General features: G+C 39.8%; 1 long non-coding RNA gene across 8 annotated transcripts in view; it reads right to left on the bottom strand.

The window, feature by feature from the left end:
• Positions 1-16931, bottom strand: part of LOC144578513 (uncharacterized) — a 206731-nt gene that overhangs the window by 19828 nt on the left and 169972 nt on the right. For 7 of the 8 annotated variants that reach the window (XR_013524435.1, XR_013524426.1, XR_013524428.1 and 4 more), the window contains one exon: positions 12935-13053. This is a non-coding gene — a long non-coding RNA (uncharacterized LOC144578513). Of the gene's footprint in view, positions 1-11006; positions 13054-16931 lie in introns of those variants that run through there. The other variant, XR_013524427.1, reaches the window with a different exon arrangement.

Below are 16931 nucleotides of genomic sequence, written 5' to 3'. Positions count from 1 at the left end.
CCACCATGCCCAGCCTTATTCACTATTTCTAACAGTAAATAGTTGTAGAGAATAATCATCTCAGGATGTTTCTTGAGAGCAATATTTTTCTTGAAAAGTAGAGAAAGGACTTATAGATGTTTCAGTGATGACCTAAGCTCACTAGGAATTTTCTGAGGTATCATGAACACAGGAATGGAGGGTTAAGTTATTTCAGAACTTGTTAACGTATGAGGCCACGTGAGTCACAGCAAGCCTGCTCTGGGTGATTCTTTCTCAAAGAAATCCTCTGCTGGGATCTAATAGGATCAGCTCCAGGACAGGAAGGTTGGGGTCACTCAGAAGGTGCTCAAATTAAACGAGAGAGATTTGAGGGGCATGGATTGACCCCATGGTTATGCTGAGAATGGTTCTAGGCATTCATGTGTCTCAGGTCCATGAGCAGCAGGCTCTTGTGTTAAAAAAAACCCCTACTGTCTGCCCAGGACTCTGTTAACAACTGTGGCCAGGTCTTACATGGCAACTGGAGTCAGGAGCTACATGTGAAAACTACACGTGGAATCTAATGCAGGGATCAGCTGAGCATTGGAACGTGAGGAACAAAAGATAAGAGCGTGGTTCATTCTCCACTTGTCTCCACCCAGATTCATTCTCCACCCCTCACTGCTTTCTCCATGCCCTGAGGGGTTGATCTTTCCATTTGGCATCACCAAGGCATCCCTCTTGGCTGGCTTCTGTTAAGGTTTGGCCAATGGGATATTCTGGCCAGTAATCAGAGGGAAGAGAGAGGGGCTGGAGTGCTTCTCCTCTACCCCTTCTGCTTTGGTGTTATGTCTCTCAAAGTGGCAGCACTGCACCCAAGTACAGCTCCTCTGGGGGTCCTCTTCTCTGGGCACCAGCACACACCAAGCTTCACTAACACGACTTCCTCTTCTTGCCACTGGAACTGAGCAGTGGTAACAGTGTCTCACTTTTGCTTGTCTCTAGGTGTTTCAGCATCCTTGCTGGTTCCCTTAACCTGCCTACACCTCTGTATAATAGTGTCTTCATTAATGTTTCTTTAGTTGAAGCACCTGAGTGCAATTCTGTTTCCTGCCTGATTTATGACCCATAAAGTGTGGAACTCAGATAAAGAAATGACCATGTTGAGCTGGAGTCATCATGAAGGGCTTTCAAGCAGCAGTTGGTATAGAACAGGGTTTGGCAAACTACAGCCCAGGCCAGATCTGGTCCACCACCTATTTTGTAAGTGAAGTTTCATTGGAACACAGCCTCACCTGCTTTTTCATGTATTGTCTACTGCTACTTTCACGGATGGTGGCAAAGTTGAGTGCTGCCAACAGAGACTGTAAAGCCCACAGAGTTTAAAAATATTTACTATCTGCCCTTTACAAGAAGTTTGCCAGTCCCTGGTATAGAAGTGGGATTAACAGAAGGAATGAAATACGAAGTGTAATATAATGGAAAAAGAGGGAGAAATCTGAGTTGAAGACCAGCCATGGTGGCTCATGCCCATATTCCCAGCACTTTGGGAAGCCAAGGCAGGTAGATCACTTGAGGTCAGGAGTTTCATACTACCCTGGTCAACATAGTGAAAGCCAGTCTCTACTAAAAAAAATACAAAAATTAGCCAGGCATGGTGGCACACATCTGTAGCTCCAGCTACTCAGGAGACTAAGGCAGGAGAATCTCTTGAACCTGGGAGAGGGAGGTTGCAGTGACCCAAAATCAGGCTACTGCACTCCACCTTGGCAACAAAGTGAGACTCTGTCTTAACAACAACAACAACAACGAAAAAAAAAAAAAAAAAGAAAAGAAAAAACAGGAAATCTGGGTCTAAATGTCAGTTCAGTCCTCACAAGCTGTGGGCAAGTTAACTTCTCAGAGTCTGTTTCCTTAACTGTGAAATAGGTTTTCTTAATAATCAAATGCAAAAAATATGACACCCACAGATGAATAGTAGGTGATAATCACTTACTCTCTACCTTTTTCCCAGTAGAGTGTAAATGATGATGTAAGGCAAGACACAAATGTGGGTCTTGGAGAGGCAGCTAATGTGCCAGAGGCATGGTGCATCAGGAAAGTGTGGGAGGTGAGTCCAGACCACATCTGCAAGGAAAACCAGCTATGTCATTTGCTGGCCCAGTGAAAAATGAAAATGCAGGGACCCTTAATAAAATTTTTTTGGAAGTTTCAAGGCAGTGACAGCAGCATTAGCTAATGTCAGGGCCCTTCTAAGTGTGGAGTCCTATGTGACTGTTCAGGTCACAGGGCCATGAAGTGCCTGACATCAAGTCACCAGATGGGTCCTTACCATCCTCAGGGCAGATGTTGGTAAAGCAAAGGGAGTGTGAACCCTGGAGTGGTGAGGTTTGGGTTCTAGTCTTGATATTGCTGCTTGCAAGGTATCTGGGAGAATGAATTACATGCTTTAGGGTTTAGTGTCCTCTGTAAATTAAGAAGGACCAAGTGAAATCATGTTAAGGCCAGTGTGTGGCACTTTGTAGCCTAGTTCTTTCCTTTGATGTATTTATTCTTTCTTGGTTAATGTATGGGCTTTACATCTTGTGTCTATCTGGAACCCAATGGAATATAAGAGCCTATAGGATATGGCCAGAATTATTGAGAATTTGAGTCTCAATGTGTGGTTACTTCCACGGGGCCACGTTGATGCCCATATCCTTTCTCCAGTGAAGAAAGATGCTAACAGAAGGGAGAAAACAGTACCTTTCTCCTTGCCAAACTCCCTGCTTCCCTATCCCTTTTGAGTTTCTAAAAATGCCAAGTTGAAAATAAAAATTCATCCTCCCTTCTCCCCAAATGGCCCTTATCTAGTTTCCATTTGGTGTTAGCATTATGGAATAACTGTTTTCTGATCCAGGTCAGAGTGGGGTCCGTTGGTCCTGCTGCAGGTGGAAGCAAAGAGCTCCATGCCCCCCTAAAGATGGCAGGTGCTTCTAGAGCTTTCAAGAGCACCTGGTGTGGGATTTGCATAATGTGCATCTGGCAGGTGGTAATTTGGAGAGTGCAGGTCAGCAAGTGATACTTACTTGGCTAGGAAGCCACCCCTACCCTCTGGAAGGAAGCTGTGGAGGTGAGTCCTGGTCTGGGGGATCCACTGCACGGGAGGGCAGGGGTGACAGAGGCATTTGGCCTGTCTCTCAGTGAGCTCCATCCTGGAGCCAGGAATGGGGAGAGGGGACACTTAGAGTGTTTTGCTTTGTTCTTTTTTAATGGCAATGGCGACTTTCCATCTTAGTGAAGGGACATGTTCTTCCCATTGTTGTTAAACAGCATTGGGAGGCTGCCAGGCTTCCAAGCTCCAGGTAGAGGGGCAGCACACAGCATATTCCACAGTCAGTGGTGTTGGCTGCTGGATATCAGCATGCAAACCATTTAATCATGTGCTGAATTTTGAACTTGGCAACGTGAGCACAACTTCTGTCTTTTGAAACAGAGAATGCTTAAGAAAAAAAAAAAAGAAAAGCGTTGATTAGGTAGCATGGTAAAAAATAATTAGAGGGTGCTGGGTTTTTTGTATTGTTTTTTAATGGCATAGTGTGAAGAAGCCTTAGAAATGAATTAGAAATGAATCAATCTGGGCAGACAATACCTCTGTGTCTCTGATTCCCTTTTCCGGCATTTCGGTTTATGCTGGTGTATTTGGCCTTGGTGCTTGCTGGTGATGTTTGAAGATGGGGGCTCTGAGTACACAAAGGGAGTGAGTTAGATGACCTCGAAGTGCTCCTTTTTCTACAAAAGGAGGTATGCAAGAAGGTCGTTTCTTTCGGCTCAAATGCACAAACAAATCCAAAAGGCTGGATAATCATTTCTCCCTCCTCTTCCCCCAGGCACCTCCACAGGGAATATACAGTAGTCAGCATTACACTTTGAACTTCTTTTTAGTCAACAGAAAGTCAATTGTTCTCTCCAGCAAGTCCTGGAGCCCTTCACTGGTCTGATTAAAGTCTCCCTCTGCTATTTAAATGCCAAGACAGAGACCTGGCATTTACCAAAAATAAATGATACGTAAAGACTTGACATTTATTTTCAAAGAGGGAGGCCATCTTCCCATCTCAGCATCTAGTTTGTCAGAAGTTATTTTTATTAAACCAAATGATTTGTGTTAGCAAATAAATATAAATCAGCTTATTAGGTCAGCAGGCTAACATGGCCTCTGTTTACCAAGCTGTTATTAAAAAGGTGGATTCTCATTTTTCAGAGCAGAGGTGAGCTGGCTCAGGGATGGCCAATGAGAACACAGTAAGGCCATCGCTTTGTAGATATGATAGGCAAAGTTTGCCATCTCTCTCCTTCAGCTTTATTGTAGAGTCTGGGGCAGGATGATACCCAAGGAAGGTAATAGAAAAATGGAATAGAGCACTTTACAGTGATAAACTCAAATCCAGGTCAAGACTGTAATGAGCCTCCCCCAGACAGCTTGTTGACAGTTCAGTGGTAGATTTTTGGAGGCCGTTTGGTTAGGTGAATGTAAGAATAGACCAGTGTTTGGTCTGAAATGTTCAGTCACCAAGTGGCATTCTGGTTCTGCTGTCAGTGGCTGTGCTTCTGCTAGGCTGTCTCTTTGGTTTTTTTTTTTTTTTTTTTTTTTGAGACAGAGTCTCGCTCTGTCACCAGGTGCCAGGCTGGAGTGCAGTGGGGTGATCTCGGCTCACTGCAACCTCCACCTCCCGGGTTCAAGCAATTCTCTTGCCTCAGCCTCCCGAGTAGTTGGGACTACAGGCATGCACCACCATGCCCAGTTAATTTTTGTATGTTTTTAGTAGAGACGGGGTTTCACCCTGTTGGCCAGGATGGTCTCGATCTCTTGACTTTGTGATCTGCCTGCCTCAGCCACTCAAAGTGCTGGGATTACAGGCAGGCGTGAGCCACCACGCCCGGCTGTCTCTTTGTGTTTTATACAGCCACAGCACCCAGCTTCTCACCCTTTTTGGCAGCATTTGTTTTGCTCACCCTTTTTCTTTGCTCTTGTCCATTTAATGGACTTGGTAGAACATGACCATGATTGGAGGGCCTGAGGCTAGGTGTGGCACTGTTTGGTGACTGTTATGCCTCAAACCTCAGGGAATAACTTCTGACCATGACTTGTTACATCATTTGCGGGGTCCAGTGAAAAATAAAAATGCAGGGTCCTAAATCAAAAATCAAGATGGCAGCAGCAGGACCAAGCCAAAGCCCTTCTGAGTGATGGCACAGGGTGTGCACCCTTGTAATTGGCCTTGCCTCAGAAGTAGTGAACATGGGATTAGGATGAGGGAGGTCACCTTCCTCTAAGTGGGAAGGGATCTGCGCCTGACTTAGTGGGGAGATGTTCCAGGAAGTGCATTTCTCTAGAGACACTCAAAGTCGGCTCCTAGAGAAAATTGATAGAGAAGGCTGGCTCCTGTGAACAGTTACAAGGGACTGCTCAGAGACAAAGAGAACAGCTGCTAAAGGACAAATTTCCCCACTGAGATGTCTCCAGTCCTTAGCCCCTGTCTGCTCCTTTATCCCCTCACCTCCCCCACAGGCTGATGAATGCTGAAATGGTACTAGCAACCGACATCATCCAGCTTTCTACCTTAAATACAAAGACAAGTCTAACAATGCTCAGGGAACAAGGGAAGGGATCCAAGAAATCTATTTTGTTCCCATCCTTACTTATTTGGATGAACTCCAGGGGAGATCTGTTCTTAAAACAGGAAACAAACACAAGGGAATCATGAAAAGCTTCCATGCCATACATGATGATCTATTCGGAAGCCAAATAATGGAGAACACATGTTTGAGGAAATAATGTACTCCACATCTTCATAAAAATATGAAAAGTATTTACATGAAATAAGAGGTGATAATAGTATTATTAGGCCTAAATAAAAGAGATGTTGGCATAGGTAAGAAAAACTTTATGGAAACAGATAATACCAATATAGAAATTAAAATAATATAATCATTTAGGAGCAGAGCTGACACTGTTGAAACTTTTTATAAAATGTGGGAAACAGGCTTGAGAAAGATCTCCCAGATGCAGAGGAAAAGCTCAAAGAGGGGAAATCAGTTAGTAATTGATGCAGTGGTGAGGTTCCATAGCTATAGGCATCAAAGTGGATTTACTGAAGAAGAGAAAAATATTCAAAGATATGATAGAAGAAAACTTTCCTGAACCAAAAAAAGATCTGAATTCATGGATTACAAGGTGCACCATGTATAGGTAAAATTAAGAAAAATTGCCAAGATCTAGAGTCATATTTATATCTAGTATCTTAAAAGCATCCTGGATACCAAGAATAGAAAGGTATATAAAGCTGGCTCTAAACTTTTATGCAATGTTAGATTCCATAAGATGTGAAACATTCACAAAGACTTGAGAATAAAAAGGGCTGCAGTGCAAAAATTCTATGGACAGCTGCAGCAGATGCTTTTTGTGTACTGCACCACATCTCTTAGGCCACTTGTCATTTTAGCTGCCCATGGTAGCAGTTTCCAGATATGCTGTTAGCTTCTCACTTCAAACCTCCAAAGCTGTAGAAGCCAGAAATCAAAGGAGCTAATAATATTCCTAGGTCAACTCTTGACCAACAGGCAGGGAAAGTTGGCAGATGAATGCCCTGGCCTCCCACCTTTTGTGGAATAATTTTGAGGAACTTTCTATAGGGTCCTCAGAAGTCCCCAGTAGCAGTGAGCTCCAGTTGCCCACAGTGGTAATCAGCTCAATCATATACTTATTATTGATTTTTCCATCTTCCCTCTCTCTCTGTTCCCTCACTGCTGTTTCCCAGGAGCAGCTCCAACCTAAACTACCCATGCTCAAGTACTTGTCTTAGGCTCCATTTTGGGCACAACCTAAACTAAGATACATACCAAAGTGTTATTTTTGTATGAAAGCAAAGAAAGAAATTTTCACATATTTGAGGACCCAGAAAATATGTATATGGGTACTCTTTGTGACAAAATCATCTGAGTATATACAGCAGCCAAATTAGAAGTAAACAAAGCAAATATTTCATGAATTAGAAAATTAGGGGTGAAAATTTAAAAAGGACCAGCAGTGAGCATAGAAACCAATTAAAACATAGAGTTACCCAAATTATTATGGTAAATGTGATTTTAGAGCAATGTAAATATTGTAACTCTTGGAAATAAAAGACAATGAAAAATAATATCATAAACATCAAGAAATGTATTTCTACATATCATAAACATATCATAGCATATCTACATATCAAAAACAATATCATTAACATCAAGAAATATTATTTATTGTTCTACAGAATCTTCAAAGTCTCCCCATCATGCTCAGAATACAATATTATTTCTTGATGTTGATTAGTCAAGGTACATAGCATAAAATATACATTTTAAAGTCCTAAAGATTGCACCACTAAGATTAAAAAGCACTCTTATGCCTCCTACCTCTGTTCCTGAGCCATTCAGTTGCCTTCTCCACAGGCAACCATCTTAGTTTGTATCTTGGGAAATATTCAACACTAATACCAGCAATTCCGTATATATATTTCTCTTTTTTTGCACAAATAACATACTAAAGAACTTTTTTTCATATAAGAGTGAAATTTGTGATGTTCCTATTTTGAAAATTATTCTACCCTTTCCTTTTCTACAACTTCAGAGTATTCTTTTGTGTGGGTGGGCCTTAAGTCAGAGGTTCCTAACCCCCAGGCAACTGATGAGTACCAGGGGTTGGGGACCCTTGACTTAAGGACCATCCATATGAAGGTACCTGTTTGTGGCCTGTAAGGAACCAGGCCACACAGCAAAAGGTGAGTGGCAGGTGAGTGAGTGAAGCTTCTTGTGTATTTATAGCTGCTTCTCATTGCTCACAGGACCGCATGAGCTCCACCTCCTATCAGATCCATGATGCTATGCTTTCCTGGTTGTCTTGTGACCTTCTTTGGTTGCCCTTTCTTAGTCTCATCTGCCAGCCTTTTTTCTTTCACCTTGTTCCCTGAATGTTGAAGTTACTGGGATTTCTCTTCTCTCTCCACACTTTCTCCCTAAGTATGCTCATCCATTCCAGGGCCTTAGAACCATCTATATGCTGATGACTGCCCAACTTAGATCTCAACCAGGCCTCACCTCTGAATTCCAGTGCCTTCACAGACCTACACACACATGTCCTTTGGATGTTGCGATCTTAATGAGCCCCTAATAGGACTCGTGAGGTTGCCTTCCAAACCACTTCTTCCTCAAACCTTCCCCAAATCAGGCAACAATACTCTCTTGATTTCCTCAAGCCAAATCCTGGCCACAATTTTATCTGCAAACATATTTACAATCTTACAATTTTTGTCTCTCCAGCATTACCACCACCATGTAGAACATGATCATTGTTCACAGGGACCATAGCCTCATTCCCACTCTTGCCTCCTACAATCTACTCTGTGCTCATCAGTGGAAATAACTTTGTAGGATGTAAGTCACCTTTTTTTTTTCTATACCATAGCAGTTATCATGCTGTAATGTAATGATCTGGTTTTGTGTTTGACCCCCTACAAGACTGGGGTCTCCTTGAGTTGCAACTTATCACTGATTCTCCAGCAGCCATAACAGTAAGGGCACCTATTACAGTAGGAAATTCACATGGAACTGAATTTCCAAATTACAAAGAACACATTTAGTTGAAGTTAAGATGACATTTTCTAAATCACCATTAAAATATTAAGGGTTCATTAGAGCTAATGTAGGATAGCCCAAGCCATCTTCCCTCTCAATGCCCTCTATTCTTTTCACCTTATTATTTGATCTTTTGAGGACTTGGAAGAATGTTTTAAGAGAAGCAAAAATCTCTATGGCTATCATATTCCTGGGTCTTTGGGAAGGTTCCCTGTCAGTGTGCAAGGGACTCTAAAATGAAATCATAGGCCTGATAGAATTTCAAGATTTCATGTTATTATTCTGCTTGTGAACAATAATGATTATTATGATCTATTCTTCCGTATAGACACAGACATCTGTGTAGACTGGTTAAGCAACTGAGAATTAATTTATCAGTAATGAACATTTTCAACTTCATTAGATACTCAGAAGCCTACTACATTATCATTATCTGGATGCTAAATTTTAATTGCATGCAGCCTGGTCCCTCAATAATTAACACATTGTATATCCCACCTAATTCACAAACTAATTGTCATTTCTTAGATCTTAATATTACTTGCTAATTTTGCCAAGGATAAAAAAATCTGACTGTCAAAACTCCAGAGTAAATGACATTATACAGGCACAATACTGACAAAACAAGTTAATTTATTGCAAAGTCACAGAGAGAAGGCGTTTTTAATTGCATATTTGTTACCTTCATAAAAGACATAAATGGCTTTTTAGTTACATATTTGCTTATTTCTTACATATTAAAAAAGTGTTAACAAGCCTGATTAAAATTAATTGCAAAGGTCCAGGATCTGAGCAGAGATCCTAGCATTAGCAAACTTCTAATTGAAGCTGAAAGAAGAAGAACGAAAGATGCTGGAGGAATGGGAATCAGAACAGATGTTCGACTGTGGGGATAGGAAATAATTAAATGACCCACCAGGAAAAACAGAATCCAAGGAGAAAAAGCAAACTTGAGAATAATAGGACAATTTTTATCCTAATACTTTTAACAGTTGGTACTGTGATTTGTTTTTAAGGCTCAAGATGGAGCAATGACCAATATTGTTAAACAACTTCCAAAGACGCCTACTCTGTTGTTACATAATAATGACAATGTCTCTCATATCATAGAATCACTTGGTAATATTCCAAATCAATGTTGGTTCCATTTATATGTAGCAAGTTCCATGTAAGCTTCTACTGGCAAAACATGGCATCTTTAATGAGCTGGAGCTGCCATATCATTTAGAGAGTCAGACGGGAAATAGTCTTACTTTTTATTTTCATGATGGATTGACTCTAACATGAGAAAGTATCCCACCCTCCCTTGTGTGACATTTCCTTAGTCCTGCTTATTATATTGAATATCTTTCAGTCAGCCATTATCTGCGCAGAGAGATGATGTCCTGGGGCACTGACACAGAAGATATGTCTCTAAATGAGAAATAGCTCTCCTAACTATAGATAATGCAACCAACATGCCTTGTAAAACAGGGCTTTCTGAGGAAAGGGATTTTGAATGTTGAGGAAAATGACAATTTATAGCATGTATAGAAAGATAAGTAGAAAATGACCATTCATACCATGTATAGAAAGATAAGTAGAAAATGACCATATATCCCATGAATGAGTTAAATTTTTATCATTCAATTAGTTTTCATGATACGTTTGAGCCAATATGGCTTTCCACTGTTCCAGCAACCAATTAATAACATGATCCATTCTGTTCATAAAAATGTTTTCCACGAGGTTATCCGTTGATTGTAAATCTTCTTATCCAATACAGTGAAAAATAGTTATCAGTTCACTGAAAAAATTTGTTAAAGCAGGGAATTCTAAAATATGACATATAAGAACTATACTCAAAATATCTTATTTTAACTTAAAAAATATATTCGTGCTTAATTTACCAATATTTTGATGTGAGGCCAAGGCCTTTTCTGTGAGTGTGGGCTTGTTGATTAGATTCTGTATTGTTTTCCTTGCATTTGACAAATCCTTAAGACATTACCTATCATTTCCAGAGTTAATTTCTTTAAACTGGAGCATGAATTTGAATGTGTTTGTGAAGTAATTTAAGTAAAACTTTATTCTAAATTTAATTTTTCCATGCATTTTAGTTTTCTCTCCCACAATTGATTGAACATTTTTTTAAAGACTCTTATCTAGTCTTTTCAAAGGACTCTAGGTTTAGCTCATGAGCCACTGAACATGCCTAGGGCATCCACTGTATGTTATACATGTGGGTAAGAGTGTTTCTACCTTCATAAACAAATTTAAAAATAAATATTAACAGTTCACTTTCTTAAAATTTTACTTTAGATATATACTATCTCCAGTATTTCTCCCTATGTTATCCCTCCCCACACTTCCCACCACTTGATAACCCCCCACATTTTTTTTTAAAAAGTGACATCTGACAAAACAAGTTAATTTATTCCAAAGTCACAGAGAGACTTTATAATATGTGATAGAATATTATAAAGGAATCAAAGACATTTTTATCACATATTTAGTAATCTGGAAAATAGTTCATAATATATTAAGTGAAAAAGGTTACAACACAGAAAGCATAATAGTATCTCATGTTTACAAAATAAGAATCTGCAAATGCACAAAAGATTGGATATTGATTACCAAAAACATACTGAAATATTAACAGAGATTATCTCTGTATGTTGGAATTAAAGGCGGTAACTATTTTTTTTGCGCTTGTCTATAATTTCTAAATTCTGTGTAAGTGCCTGTGTATATAAAGGCATATGTTTTAGTCTTAAGCTAAAAAGGAGATTAGAATTATTTCTGATAACTGTCCCAAGGGGACTACATCCGATGTCCTATGCTGGTTTGCTGCACCTTCCAAAAGGGGAGGTCGGAGATGGTGACACCAGTTCAGGGAAGTGAGGCCTCATACTGAACATGATGACCCTGTAGAAGCTGAATCACTGGAGGTTGCATATGACCTTCAATCATAAACTTTCCCATAAAATCACAAACTCATCCCCCAAATCTGTGTCAAAGACAGATTTGGGTGATGGATTGACAAGCTTTCCTGCTTTGGAACACTTCGTGGTTCACAAAATATTGTCAGCTTTCAAGGCACAGAACCAATTCTTGGCTTTTGAGAAGTCCTGGTCTTCTCACAGGGAAGTTTAGAAACCATTCCACTTCATTGGAAGCCTCAAAGGGAGAAATGTATTCTGTAGAATTAACTATGACAGCATCTCTACAACACCCAAATATTTGCAGAAATCCCTATTTTTATTTGAAAATTTCATGAGACCCAATTTGCACACATGCATTTCCTTAATGTCTCTCCTGGTGTGGGAAGGATGCCCTGAAAAGGGTGCCCATATATTGCTATAAGAGTGGAAACTGATAATCTCTTCCTAGAGGACATTTTGGCAATATGTATCCAAAGCTCTAGAGTGTTTATCTGTTGGATTTGGTAATCCAACTTCTATAAAAATGTATCTTACAAAAATGCAGTTGGTCCTTGAACAACATGGGTTTGAACTGTGCAGGTCTAGTTATATGTGGATTTTCTTTTGCCCCTACCACTCCTGAGACAGTAAGACCAACCCATCCCTTTCCTCCTCCTCAGCCAACTCAACATGAGGAAAATGAGAATGAAGACCTTGATAATGATCCACTTCCACTTAATACACAGTAAAAATACATTTCTCTTCCTTACAATTTTCTTAATAATATTTTCTTTTTCTCTAGCTTACTTTATTGTAAGAATACTGTGTATAATATATGTAACATATTAAATACGTGCTAATTGACTCTTTATGTTACTGGTAAATCTTCCAGTCAACAGTAGGCTATTGGTAGTTAAGTTTTGGGGAAGTTGAAAGTTATACATAGATTTTCAACTGTGTAAGGGTCAGCAGCCCCAGCTCCTGCATTGTTTAAGGGTCAACTATACTCTGGAGTGCATAGAAAGAGTGAAGAACAAGGATGTTCACTGCAGAGCTATTTACGTCACTGGAAAATGAAAGATAATCTAAATGCCCAACAACAGAGGATTTAATTAAATAATTGATTCATTCACAAGTGAATACTATTAGCCTATTAATAGTCAAGCTTAAGAAGAATGTTTAATAACACAGCAAAAGCTCAGCATGTAATAGGCTATAAAATATGTAATGAGGCCAATTTTACAAGAGAGAAATAGAATGTTAGTCCATTGAAAAGTGTTGGAAGAATACCCCAACATTAACAGTCTAATCTTTGATTGGTAAGATTATGGCTAATTTCCTAAAGACTTAATTTAATTAAAAAAACAGTCTAACATAATAAAAAGTGTTTAGTGAAAGCGAATACTCCTTCCAATGCATACCTTCCACACAACCAGATCCCCTGATGCAACCATTACAAGCATCTTGTGTTTCCTTCTAGAGACATTCTGTACACATTAGGACGGATTTTTATTTTCTCCATTGTAATTTTTCATATTTTCTAAAATAAAAAATAAAGCAAATATTTAAAAATGTATTACTTTACTTGTTTCAAATCTCCATAAATAATTCCCACCAGATCTTGAATCACCATTGTGTCATAAATGAAAAGATGGAACAAAAGTTAGCAATCATTTCATTTAGTTTCCATTTATACCTCGAAATGAAAAACAGCTTCTTGCAATTTTACTTAAATAACTAATTTTGATACTATTCTATTAGCCTTCTAATAGCATGAAGTCCCAGAAATTAAATTGTTCCACTTCCTTATCCATAATTATGAGCAATTAAAATGGTTACAGACCCTAAAGTTTTTTTCCAAGTTCCAGACCCTTGAACTGTCATTTTTTATTATCTTGAAGCCCAATACTTTTTAGCAACACATTGTATACAGCCAGTTAAGTGAAAGAGGAGGTATTACATTTAACTGATGTGGGTGTTCTTTAATTAATCTGCATTAGCTTTTTTGATATGGGTACTAATTGTTTTCTTTGAAAAAAAATCACCATAAATGTGTGATTCTTCTATGCTTGTTGCTCTTCAATAAAATATGCAGAAAATAGGAATGCTACCTTTTTCAAATAATCAGCTTCGAATCAGAAGAGTTACTCACTTTCTGACTTGTGTTAACAGGAAATTGGTGGTGTTTGTGAGCATAGAGTCTCCTCTGACTTTTGCTATTCTCTTTATACTTATTCATAAGGCAGGAGGAATAATTACAACATGAAGTTAGAGTAACAAGCATTTTATTTGTTTATCTTTAACAATGTCTGATAGCTACACATAAAAGTATTTAAAACTCTAGACAAGGGAGGAAGGTAAGAATCAAATTATATCTGAAATTATAGAGACAACTAAGCAAAATCATTATTCTTTCAAGATCACTTAATTCCATTGATTACCAAAATGTAAATCAATTGATTACCAAAATGTAAATCAATTGATTACACTAAATAGATAGATTTGACTATAGTTACCACACTCCACCCTCATTAAGCCACCCTTTTCAAGATCTAAGTGTTCTGATCATTTATAAAGAAGTGTTACCCTAACAAGAGTGATAATGAGTTAAGTGCACCTAAAAGTCAAGGTACAGCTGAATAACTAAACTTTAAAGAGATCATCAAACCAATACTCTCTTTCTAAATAATTTTATCACAGTATTTTCAGATCACTTTTTAATGAATATAAAACCTTATGCAGAATCCCACCCACCCTCAAGAAAGAAACTTTAAAAAACAATGGTTAAAACTTGGTCATCCATTACACTCTGTTGATTTTTTTTCCATTATGAAATAGGATACCATCTTTGAATAGTCAATTGTGGCACGTATCAGTGTATTATCTGTATTTTTCATCTAAGTAAGAAGGACTCTGAGTAAAAAAAAACAGCCACGTGGAACACTGGTGAATTACACATGCTTCGACCCCAAAATTCCTTAGAGCTCAAAATATCTCCTTGTGCTCGACTTCATCATTTTGGACTGCAGCTTGGAGCTAGCTCTCCCACAGACAACAGAGTTATAGTTATTCCTTCACACATGGTGAGCAGAGGTAAAGTACCATGTGGGGGGAAAAAAACAACTCAACAAAGTTAAGTGATAAAAGCATGCCATAAGCTATTTCCACTAGAAACACAAAAAATGATTTTTTGAACACTCAATATCGCATGAACTTGATTTTAGCCCCAAATCTTTGAGTGTCACTGGGTTATTTCATCACTCATACTCTATATGGGGATACAGGTAACAGGTGTGAGGAGTTCCAGAACTGTGCTGGCCAGGTGCTTGCTGGGCATTTCAGAGAAGCCAGAGGGTAGGAGAAACACCAGTGACTGGACCTGAGCTGTGGAGAATGGAAAAGGCCTTTAGAGGTGGAATGCGGCAGAAAGGACCTCTGAGGCAGGGGCTGGGCCCAGAGGAGAGATCCACAATGAGTGCCTGGGAGCAGCCTACTGGCTTGACTAGAGAGGAGCCCCTGTTTCTTAGGTGTGAGAACGATATTGCTGAAGACTCTTGAAGGCATGTCGTTGGGGTGGGTTTCCAACAGTAGTGGTGGGTTTGGTCTATCTGCTATGACTAATGGTCTCCTTACAGAATGGCTAATGATGTCTGGGGGCTCCTTGAGGCCCCTGCCCAGGCTCTCTCCTCATCACCCACTGGACTCTCCAGCCTCAGACAAGAAGAAAGATTTCGTGGTGAAAAAGACAGAGTTGTGCCCTTTCTGTATCCCTGTGGCTTGTCACTCCTTGGTCACCCCAAGAACCATGCTAGGTAGGTCACCTAGGAAGCAGTGGTGAGCTCTTCCATTTCTTTTCCTCAGCGCCATCAATGGCAGGTCTACATTTTTTTCAAGTTCGATTTTGTAAACTTGTATTTTCACAATGCTTTAATTATTTAATATTTTCCCTACAATTACAATTTTGATAATTTTTTCCCTCAGGCAAGGCAAGTACGTGAACTTCGAGGTAGGCTTTGCCTGGTAAAGCGCTGATGATGAAGATAATGACAAGGTCTAGTAAGAATCATTACTCTTTATTGATGTCTTGCTACAGACCAGACACTGTTTTAAAGCGTTTATATATGTTAACTTGTTTAATGCTGTTTACAACATGATGGGGCAGTTGCTATTCTATCCATGTTATAGGTGATGAAAAATGAGGCCCAGAGTGGTTAAGCTACTTGTCTAGAGACATGCTGTTGGCACAGAGAGCCAGATAGGCACGAGGCTGCCTGCTTGCAAGGGTGTGTTTTATCACCACATGTATGACCTCTATGTGACCGTGAGACGCATTTGTTCACTTGTTTATTCATTCATGGATGCCCTGTTAGCTTCTGCATGTACATTGGAGCTTCAAGTCCAGTGGGAAAGCCAGGAAATGGTATCTGTGATTCTAACACAGGGCGATAGGAGCATTGAGCAGCCTCTGCACTACAAACCCAGAAACAGACTGTGGGTTGGGGAAAGAAATGGGATGTCATGAAAACCCCCTGGAGTAGCTATACTTAAGCATTGCTTAGGTCAGAGGGAGAAGATGGGCATGAGATGCAAAATGAGGAGGTTATTTCAACTCCCTGAGGTTTAGTTTCCCCTTTGTAAAGTGGAGAGGATGATTTCAGGGGTTGCCATGAGAATTAAATGACATAATATGTGTTAATTGCCTGAAATGGCATCTGGCACTCAGTAGGCCCTCCACAAATGGAAGCCCTGATTACCAGGGCAGAGAAGGGTTATGCAAATAGGCGTGAGGCCTTTTTGACAGTCTTGGGGCTCAAATACTGCAGAGAGTAGCAGAAACATGGAGGAGTGGCACCTGGACTGTTGCCAGCGAGGCCAGGGCCGTGGGGATGAGTGCGATGCTGGAGAAAGTTGCTGTCAGAGCTACTTGGGCTTTGAGGCACATGGTCCAGCAAACCATGAGTGGTCCCATAAACACTTCTGTCTCTTCCCTCCAAGAGTGGACTAGAAAGCAGGGCTCAACTAGAGGGAAATAAAGCATGCCCTAGAGGCGAGCTGGTAAGCTTGGGAAAAGAGAATTTACTGACAAACGCTGGTGATCTGGGTGAAATCTGTGTAATACAGAAAAGATCTTACTATAGTCAGGCACTGCTTAACCACAACAACGCTTCACTTCGTTTTAGCTGCAGAGACTTCAGTTAGGGTCTTTTTTCCCCTTAGCAATTGAGAATACAAAACAGTATCAATAGTTGTAACCAGTATAAAGTTGAGGAATGAGATTGCCTGAGTTGGACTGCAGTTCTGACACTTGAAACCTGGCGGGTTGCTTGTCTCTGTACACCTCAGGTCTTCATGTGTAAAACGGAGAGAAGTGGTAATAAATGAATTATATGATCCATATAAGTATACATAATTATATCC

This window comes from Callithrix jacchus, chromosome 12 (assembly GCF_049354715.1).
Source record: "Callithrix jacchus isolate 240 chromosome 12, calJac240_pri, whole genome shotgun sequence".
Lineage (NCBI taxonomy): Eukaryota > Metazoa > Chordata > Mammalia > Primates > Cebidae > Callithrix > Callithrix jacchus.
The sequence above is the reverse complement of the archived record's forward strand: the minus strand, read 5'-3'. Positions and strand labels throughout refer to the sequence as shown.